The sequence below is a fragment of the Heptranchias perlo genome, chromosome 21 (assembly GCF_035084215.1).
Source record: "Heptranchias perlo isolate sHepPer1 chromosome 21, sHepPer1.hap1, whole genome shotgun sequence".
Taxonomy (NCBI): domain Eukaryota; kingdom Metazoa; phylum Chordata; class Chondrichthyes; order Hexanchiformes; family Hexanchidae; genus Heptranchias; species Heptranchias perlo.
In genome coordinates, this window is record NC_090345.1 from 10,399,960 (window position 1) to 10,411,122 (window position 11,163).

Sequence of the window (11,163 nt, forward strand, 5' to 3'; positions counted from 1 at the left end):
TGGCCATTTAAGACTGAGAGGAGGAGGCATTTCTTCACTCAGAGGGTTGTGAATCTTTGGAATTCTCTACGAGGGCGGTGGATGCTGAGTCGTTGAATACATTCAAGGCTGAGATTGATAGATTTTTGGACTCTAGGGGAATCAAGGGATATGGGGATCGGGCAGGAAAGTGGAGTTGAGGTCAAAGATCAGCCATGATCTGATTGAATGGCGAAGCAGGCTCGAGGGGCCATATGGCCTACTCCTGCTCCTATTTCTTATGTTCTTAAGATGACATTCGGGGGGAAAAATGGGGAAAAGAGGAGAAAATGGGGAAAAGAGGAGAAATAAATAAAGTGGCAATGCAACAATGTTACATCTGCCTGCGATAGTGTACACATCCTTATTCAGTTCCTACTCTTCGTGAAATTCTTGCCTCATTGACTGAGCCCTGTTGGTTTTGCAATGTTAAATGTCATTTTTGTGCACATAATCTTGTAATTTTTTGTGTCTATTTGTATTATAAAATTCTGTTATAGATTGTGCTAAAATCGATTCTCCTCGTAGGTTTGAGTTTTTCAATAAAATCAGTGCAAATACCACCTGAAAAAGTTGCACAAAATGTTTTTTTTGTTGGAAACATTCCCCATTTACTTTACTCCTCTGCTGAAGGTGTTTTGTGGAACAGTTTTGTGGGGGCCGGGTGTCCTCTGATACCTCCAACAAGTGGTCATTCTTCAGACATGTTTCTTGACAGCGAGGTCACTCGACCATAGAATGGGGCATTATTATAGAGCCTGATGCTATTTCTAGAGGGATAGAATTGAAAAGCAAAGAAGTTATGTTACACTTGTATAGAACCTTGGTTAGACCACACTTGGAGTATTGTGTACAATTCTGGTCTCCATATTATAGAAAGGATATAGAGGCATTGGAGAAGGCGCAAAAAGATTGACAAGGATGATACCAGAACTAAGAGGATATACTTAACAGGAAAGACTGAACAGGCTGGGGCTGTTTTCTCTAGAAAAGAGAAGGCTGAGGGGTGACCTGTTAGAGGTCTTTAAGATAATGATAGGGTTTGATAGGGTAGACGTAAGAGAAAATGTTTTCACTTGTAGGGGAGACCAAAACCAGAGGTCATAAATATAAAATAGTTGCTAATAAATCCAATAGGGAATTCAGGAGAAACATATTTACCCAAAGAACATAAGAAATAGGAGCAGGAGTAGGCTACATGGCCCCTCGAGCCTGTTCTGCCATTCAATAAGATCATGGCTAATTTTTGGCCTCAACTCCACTTTCCCGCCCGATCCCCATATCCCTTGATTCCCTAGAGTCCAAAAATCTATCTATCTCAGCCTTGAATACACTCAATGACTCAGCATCCACAGCCCCTTGGGGTAGAGAATTCCAAAGATTCACAACCCTCTGAGTGAAGAAATTCCTCCTCATCACAGTCCCAAATGGGTGATGCCTTGTTCTGAGATTATGCCCACTAGTTCTAGACTCTCCAGCCAGGGGAAAAACCTGTCAGCATCTACCCTGTCAAGCCGCCTCAGAATCTTGTAAGTTTCAATGAGATCACCTCTCATTCTTCTAAACTCCAAAGTATAGGCCCATTCTACTTAATCTCTCCTCATAGGATAACCCTCTCATCCCAGGAATCAATCTAGTGCACCGCCTCCAAGGCAAGTATATCCTTCCTTAGATAAGGAGACCAAAACTGTAGACAGTACTCCAGATGTGATCTCACCAAAGCCCTGTACAACTGTAGCAAGACTTGCTTACTCTTGTACTCCAAACCCCTTGCAATAAAAGCCAACATGCCATTTGCCTTCCTAATTGCTTGCTGTACCTGCATGCTAACTTTCTGTGTTTCTTGTACGAGGACACCCAGATCTCTCTGAATACCAACATTTAATAGTTTCTCACCATATAGAAAATGTTCTGCTCCTCTATTTTTCCTATCAAAGCAAATAACCTCACATTTCCCCACATTATACTCCATCTGCCACCTTCTTGCCAACTCACTTAATCTGTCTATATCCGTTTGCAGACTCTGTGTGTCCTCCTCACAGTTTACTTTCCCACCTTTCTTTGTATCATCAGCAAACTTGGATATATTTCACTTGGTCCCTTCATCATTAATATAGATTGTAAATAGCTGAGGGCCCAGCACTGATCCTTGCGGCACCTCCCTAGTTACAGCCTGCCAACCTGAGAATGACCCGTTTATCCCTACTCTCAGTTTTCTGTCCATTAACCAGTCCTCTATCCATTCTAATATATTACCCCCAACCCTATGAGTGGTAAGAATGTGGAACATGCTACCACAAGGAGTAGTTGAGGCAAATAACACAGATGCATTTAATGGAAAGCTAGATAAGCACCTGAGGGAGAAAGGAATAGAAGGGTATTCTGAAAGGGTTAGATGAAGTAGGGAGGGAGGAGGCTCATGTGCAGCATTAACGCCAGCTTAGACCAGTTGAGCCAAACGGCCTATTACTGTGCTGTAGTTTCCATGTAACTCGATGTAGAGAACTTGCTTTTATATTGCGCCTTTCATTACCTCAGGGCATCCCAAAGCACATTACAGTCAATGAAGTACTTTTGAAATGTAGTCACTGTTGTAATGTTGGGAACACAAAGAGAAGTAAGTAATTAAATCAATCTGTACAAAGCCTGTAGAAAGAATCGTGAGGGAAACATCATTGGGATGAATATAATTTCCAAAATAATGGGGGGGGTGGGGGGGGGCGAAACAGTCAACAGGGCAAGGGAGAAATAGAAACTTGTTTAGATTCACTGGCCAAATCCAACAGTAAAAAAAATTCTTCCACAGCAAGAGTGATATCAAAGAATTGAGGCTCCTTAAGGTTGCAAATGGGATCGAAACTGAGGATGAACTAAAACTAGTTGACATTCTAAATGATTATTTCCAGGATGTATTCACTAGACATGACACGAGTTCATGCCACCAATCATAGAAGGCTCTATGACCTCCTCGACCCCAAGTTCCCTGTCTGCAACTTACACGCTTCCAACTCTGGTCTACTGCGTATTCCCTCTTCCCTCTGCTCTGCTGGTGGCAGAGTCTTCATCCACCTTGGCCCCACACTCTGAAACTCCCACCCTAAACCCTTTCATTTTGCTACATTTCCACCTATAGAAGCCGCCTCAAAACCTACCTTTTTTGACTGTAAAGTGTTTTAGCCACCTTCCCTAATCCTTCTTCCTACTCCTGTTTGGGTCTGGGTCCAAATGCAAGGCACTTTGGGACTTGTTACTATGCTGAAGGTGCTATGTAAAAGTAAGAAACTGTTATAGTTGCACATTTGTTGCTCCTGTTTCCTGGACAGATAAAGAGTTAAAGCCCAGTCAGTATACTTCAGTGCGCTCCAACTCCGATCAGTAGTCAGCAGTGTTTCTTTTAAACTATTTCTATGGACTGTATCAACAAGCTCACTTACTGATGTGGAAATTGAACTGGCAAACACAGTGCCAGCTATGTCAGCCATGAAGGTGTGAGCCATGGCTCAGTGGGTAGCACTCTTACCTTCTGAGTTAGAAGATCATGGGTTCAGGTCTCACGCCAGAGACTCAAGCACAAAAATCTATGCTGATGCTCCAGTGCAGTAGTGAATGAGTGCTGCACTGTCGGAGGTGCCTTATTTCAGATGAGACATTTAAACTGAGGCCCTGTCTGCCCTCTTGGGTGGATGTAAGAGATCACATGACACTATTCAAAGAAGAGCAGGGGAGTTCTCCCTGGTGTTCTGATCAATATTTATCACTCAAATAGATTATCTGGTAATTATCACATTGCTGTTTGTGGGACCTTGCTATCCACAAACTGGCTGCTATATTACAACAGTGACTATACTTCAAAAGTACATCATTGGCTATAAAGTATTTTAGAATGTCCTGAGGTTGTGAAAGGCGCTATATAAATGCAAGTTCTTTCTTTTTTGCCCTCCAAAAGCTACGTAAACTGCAGCCTGATTTCAGAAGTCCTTGATTACAGAATCCCTGGATCTCCAGGATTGTTACGGGGTTTGAGACGTTAGATACTGCAATCCAGTTCAATAGGTCGCAACCATCTCTAAGTTTTCAGAATTGCCCAGGAGCTTCTGTAAAATAGAAATGGGAAAAGGTCAATCAGCAGCCAAAAGAGAAAGGCGGGAGGAGGAGGGGAAGGGACAAAAAATTCACAAGATTAAAACAAAAAGCCTGAAAGGCTTAGCATTTTTTTGGCTAATCTCCCAGCCAGTGTCTGAGAGGTCCACACATTTGACCTGGTCATTCAGATCCTCTTGTATGGGGGATCTGACATGATAACAAAGCAAAATGCTGAAAAGTATTTTCGGGTCTTTAGTTTATTAATTGGAGGTTCATTCAGTGTGACATCAATGCAATATTGTGCACAACCCTAGATCTAATATTTAACCAGCTCGTTGCACTGTTCTATTTTGCACTCAATTAATCTTTTTTTATTATTTTAAATTTACGAGCTTAATACAAGCCCACAGAATTGTATTGTGCACTACTGTAGCACAGTTGTTAACCCATCGAGAGAGCTTTATTAAGTGATATTTCATCATCTGCGATTGCATCCCCTGCCCTATTCTCGGCTTGCCTTCTATCTGGCTTTGGATTTGGCACAAGGCAGGATCCCCAAAGGACGAATATCTAACATATATCTCAGTAGTTGATGACAGAACAGAGCAACTTAAGACAATTTGTGCTGGGATTTCATTAAAACCACCCCAGAGATTCCCAGTGGGCCAGTACATGCTCCAACAACCCTGGCTCAGCAAATATTAGTTAACTCTGCCTTTGAACTTCTGCATACAAGGAACAGAGCACACAGACAATAACACTGTCTGGGAGAGAGCTCTGCGGGCAGGAATGTGTGAAAGTTTGCCTCTGCTTTTGTTTAAATGCTGAACAATGACTAAAATAATTGCTTGCCATATCACTGCTTATTACAGTGCAGACGTCTGACTCTGAAAAGTCAATACACAGCTTGTTAGCTTTCACATCTGCCGCACATCTGATTTAGGATCAAGGAGGTTACTGTAAGCTACTAGTGCTCAACCTATGACCTGCGCCTGCCTCCCCTTCACGTGTGGCTCTCAGCAGAGCTTCTGTTCCATGTGTGTCTGGTTCACCCTTAACAGCCCCCTGTCTGTACAATGTGTGTGTACACCTATTTCAGGACGGGATTGGGGGGGGTGGGGAGAGTGCACTGTAGGGACTGCAGGTTACTTAAGTCGGTACAGTGTGGTGGGCAGATACAGAGGCGAGCATGTAAATTGACTCAGGGTGAGAACGAGTTAAGCTCTAAGGATGGATTAAGACCGGTGGGGTTTATTCTCTTTGAAGAAAGAGACTTGAAGGTGATCTCATTAAAGTTTTAAAGATTATGAAATAAAAACAGAAACTGCTGGAAACACTCAGCTGGTCAGGCAGCATCTGTGGAGAGAGAAACAAGAGAGTTAACATTTCAGGTCGATGACTTTTCATCACAACTGGAAGATGTTTAGAGATGAACAGCTTTTAAGCGTATACAGAGGCAGGGAAAAAGGGGGTGTGGGTCAAGGAAAGAACAAAAGGGAGAAGGTCTATGATAGGGTGGAGGGCAGAAGTGTTTCCAGCATTTTCTGTTTTTATTTCAGATTTCCAGCATCTGCAATATTTTGCTTATGTTTTCAAGATTATGAAATGGATTCACTCGGTTAATATTTACAATGGTAAAGGATTCAAATACCAGGGGACAAAAGTCGAAAATGAGCAAGAAGGGAAGTCGGAGAATTTATTTTACCAAAGGCCAATATATTTGTGGAATAAGGTCACTGAAGTGGTACCTTGTATATTTATTCTTTCGCTCATTCTAACTTTATCTCTCTCCTCCGTCCTCTTTCAATCTCCTCAGGACACCCACCACTAGAAAAGAGAAGACTGAGGGGTGACCTGATAGAGGTCTTCAAGATAATGAAAGGGTAGGCGTAGAGAAAATGTTTCCATTTGTGGGGGAGTCCAAAACTAGAGGTCATAAATATAAAATAGTCACTGATAAATCCAATAAGAAATTCAGGAGAAACTTCTTTATCAAAAGAGTGGTTAGAATGTGGAACTCGCTACCACAAGGATAGTTGAAGCAAATAGCAGAGATGCATTTAAGGGGAAGTTAGATAAGCACATGAGGGAGAAAGGAATAGAAGGGTGTGCTGATAGTGTTAGATGAAGAGGGGTGGGAGGAGGCTCATGTGGAGCATAAACACTGGCGTAGACCAGTTGGGCCGAATGGCCCGTTTCTGTGCTGTAGACTCGATGTAACTCGATGTAACGGTGCTCTGCTCCTCCACCAGTGCTGCTCCTGAACTGGTGCCTGGGGCAGTGTAAAAGTGATTCACCTACTCGTTACTATAGGGCGGAAACTGGGTGGGTGGGAGGACAGTTAAAATCGCCCGTGAGACTTACCTGCCGAGGTCCCGCTCGCTTCCCGCAGGTCCTCGGTTTTCAACCTGCACTTCTGAGCAGGGGGGAAAGACGCCCTCTTTAAACCAGCAGGGTCCTTCTTCAAACATGCAGGCATCAATGCAATATTGTGCACAGCACTTGATCAAATATTCAACCAGCTCATTGCACTGTTCTCTTTCTTTTCGCACTCAATTAATCTTTCTTTAAAATTATTTTTCTACATTTGGAGATTTAATTTCCTCTGGTAGTGCGCTGCTTGACGTGAACACACAGAATTGTGTTGAGCACTATTGTCGCACAGTTGTTAACCCATCGAGGGAGCCTTATTAAGTGGCGTTTCATCATCAGCAAAGCAAACGAACCTGTGATTGCATCCCCTGCTCTAGGTTCAATATTCCATCCCCTCCTCCCCTCTACCTTTTCCTTCAACAGCTTTTAAGGTTAAAGGAGGAGGAGTCAAAGGAGTGAGAGGGAAAGGAAACCCTGCACGTACCACGAGTCTGCAAGCACTCGCCATGATACTTCTGCAACTGTCGGTTTGCTCAACCGCTCCCTCACCTCTACCTGTGACGCCCTCATCCCTAGCAAACCTTTCATTGTCTCCCATTGCTCCTTCTGGTATGGCCCTCACCCCCCCCCACCCCGGTGACGTCATCGGGCCTGTTTCAACCAGAGGCCCGCGCGGGGAAACCGTTGTGGATTTCCCGCCAGGCCGACCCAGTGGGAAGAGGAGTCGGGGCCAGAAGAGGCCCAAAAAAAGGTAAGTGTTTTTTTAAAAACTTTTTTTATACTTTCCTTGTCGGGTCCAGGAGGAGCAGGAGTCCTCCCTCGGGCCCCACAAGGAGAGTTTAGGCCTTCCCTGCCCTGGGCTTCCCGCCTGCTCCCCCGATTACGAGCCCCCACCCCCAACCTCCCGACCCCTCTTCTGGCGTCTTTGGTGGCCAACGACAGTGGTATTATTCTTTCCGCCTATGGTCAGATCCCCAGCCTTTGCTCAGCCTAACAGTACTGTTACAAGTGGGAACTCAATGCGCGGGGAACTGCAGGCAAGAACCCATAACCTACTGTTGGTACAGAAAGGCACCATATTCCCACATAATCTTGTACAAGTTAAATCCTGGGCACATTGTCACTCTCAGAGTGAACATTCCAGTTTCCATGGAGCTAATATCAGTCTTCATCTTTCAGTCACAGCTGTTTAGGTTTGGATTCAGAATTCAGCGATGAGAATGGATTTGTCCTGTTCCATTGTGTGTGCTCCCTGACTTTTAAAGCGACTGTGTTGCTGTGCTCAAATCCCCATAACAGGAGCATCTCAGACAAGAGTCGATTATAAGGCACACGCTGTCAGCAAGTACGAACCGTTCAACCTTATGCCCTGTTAATACTTGCAACTTTACATCGATGTGAAAGAAGCATTGAGCCCAGCCCTGTTTCAGATTGCTAACATAAACCACAAGTAATATAAAAACTAACCTCAGCACAGTTGGCCTCAAGGAATCTTTAGTACAGCATTATTCAAGGGCCGACAAAGGGAGATTGCAAACTAATATGTCTGCCAGTATCTCTTTGCCCCCATTTTCCTTGTATGAACCTTCATTGGAAGATTTCAAATACACGGTTTGAAACCGGGATGCATACATACACACACATGTACACACACATACATACACACACATACATACATACACACACACACATAGACATACGTCCACACACACATATACACATACACCCATGTATACACACACCCACACACACATATATACACAAGGGCTGATTCTGCAATCCCAGTGCCCACACGGTTGATCAAAGCAAGGGGTTACTTTGTTTTGCTCATCAAGGGTGAAAGACGTCAGTACTGTGGAGTGGAATGCTTTTTTCACCCATTGTCAGCATCAAGGATAGCCAGGACAGCTGCAGAATGGCTGGATGTACATTAAAGAAAGACTTGCATTTATATAGCGCTTTTCATGACCTCAGGGCATCCCAAAGTGCTTTACAGCCAATGGAGTACTTTTTGAAGTGTGGTCACTGTTGTATTGCAGGAAACGCGGCAGCCAATTTGCGCACAGCAAGCTCCCACAATTGGCAATGTGATAATGCCCACATAATCTGTTTTTTGGTGATGTTGGTTGAGGGATGAATATTGGCCAGGACACCAGGGAGAACTCCCCTGCTCTTCATTGAAATAGTGCCATGGGATCTTTTACGTCCTCCGAAGAGGGCAGATGGGGCCTCAATTTTACGTCTCATCCAAAAGACAGCACCTCCGACAGTGAAGAGGTGTGAGCTGTTACCCACTGAGCCAATTCAGTCTGCACTACTGCTACTGATTACTGTCCATGCTGGAAAGTGCATGTCCTTGGACATTTGGGCGAGGATAGGAATGAGCTTGGCTGTGATGCCCCCTACAGTAGAACAGCAAGGCTCCACGCCAGGAGCACACAATGGGAAAGTTTACCCTTATGGTCTTGATTTTTCCTGTTTATGTTCCAGAATTCCGGACTGGCCCTGCGGGGAACTAAGATTAGGACTGATCCAGCACTCCCAGCGGTGAGTGGTACTCAGAAGGAGGAAAATCACAGCCACACAGCCCCTGATTTTCTGTTCTCTAAGCTTAATGGATGGAAGATCATTTCTCATAACACACTTGCTGAGTACACCAGTCCTCGCTGGGATTGCAGAATCAGCCCTTGTGTATATGTGTGTGTGTGTGGGTGTGTGTATATGTGGGTGTATGTGTCTATGCGTGTGTGTGGATGTACATGTGTGTGTGTATGTGTGTGTATATATATATATATATATATATATATAAGTATATAGTGTGCATTTGTGTGTATCCCTGTTTCAACAAGCTTGTGATGAAAGAGATGTAATGAAACTGATACTGGTAATTTTCCTTTCGGTTAAGCACAAGCCTGACTATCAAAATGAGATGTAACTTGAGACATTAATGATTTTATTGAGATGTAGCTGTGGTCAAAAGTGCTCTTGTCTGTTAAATTCTGTCTTTCTGCATATCTTGAGAAATTCCTGAGGAAACAGAGAGCTCCTTTACTGCAGTACTGATAGCACACCCCAGGGCTGTTTCAGGTCTCTATCCCCTTCACCTGTGGCCTTAAGCAAAACTTGTTGCCCTCTTGTCTCTGGGTCTCCATCCATAGTCTGCCTGGTTGTGGTGTGTTGGCTCTGCACCTTCTCTTGCTCTCCAGTGAGAGAAGGCAGTGGACAGCTTTTAGAAGATGAGGCCCTGCGCTGTCAGAGGTGTCGTCTTTTGGATGAGACGTCAAACCGAGGCCCCGACTGCCCTCACAGGTGGATGTAAAAGATCCCATGGCACTATTTCGAAGAAGAGCAGGGGAGTTCTCCCCGGTGTCCTGACCAATATTTGTCACTCACTCATCATCACTAAAACAGATTATCTGGTAATTATCACATTGCTGTTTGTGAGACCTCGCTCCGTGCAAATTGGCTGCTGCATCTCCTAATTACTACAGTGACTACGTACTTCATTGGCTGTAAAATGCTTTGGGATCACGAAAGGCGTTATATAAATGCAAGTCTTTCCTTCGTTCTTTAATCTGTCTGGCTCTTTTTGATTAGAAATCTCACTCCTATCATTTCCCTGATGGTGACACCTCTGATTACCAGTTCTCTGCTGGTATTACAATGCAATTAATACCTGGTCAGGGAGTCCACATTCAGACAATAAGAACACGTGACATAAAAGTAAAGTTCTAAAAAATATACCTTTGCGCAACCAACCACCGGCAGATCATTCCCACCAATCACGTTTACATTATTTAGAAAATATTTTTTAAAGTTTAAATATTTATGTCTTATTAAAAGTCTTTTGCCTACATGCATTTCTTGTCTACAAAACTTATTTCCTGTTGTCATATTTTTGTCACAATTTTGTGTCAACTTTTTCCATCAAAAATTCCATTTATAATGTTACACTGTCACGCTGTCATTACATCCTCCCCCAATGGTGGCGTGTAGTGCCTCAATTTTGCGTCTCCCAGCTCCTCAGAGTGTACCGCAGAGAAACTCCCATGCTTCAACCAACTCTACTTCTCAAATTGAGTTAAGTTTGGCTATTTCATTATAAATAATGTGATGTAAAAATAAGATCAGAATGCATGACTTTAAAATGGGGACTGAATTACATCTATGAACTCTGGTCCAATTATCCCTTGTCTTCTAGCCCCGCTACACCTGATTCCCATTTGCAACACAACGGGAGATTGACGAGTGTCGAATAACAACAGGTTGCTGGTGGGGGCAACTTGTGACTCACCACATTGACTGTGGTAGTCACTGAGGTCACAGCGGACAAGCCTGGAGTTTTCTCCTGATGTAATGCCTGAAACTATGCATAAATATCTGAAGCAGAGGAAGATACAGGGAAGACAGCAGGGCAGTGGGAATAGTTCTGGATTGCTCTGGCAAATGGCCAAATGGCCTCCTTCTGAGTTGTAAACTTTGATGACTCCAAGAGAGTTACGATGTTGATTGCTAATTCTCTTCCTCCCTCTCCCACGATTCCCTCCAATCTGGTTTCCATCCTGCCCAAAGCACTGGGACCAACATTGACAAATTCACCGCTGATATCCTGAGTGACTGCTGTTGTGGTGCTGCATCCCTTTTGATCCTTGTCATCTCTCTTCAGCTTTTAATACAATCTACATTCCA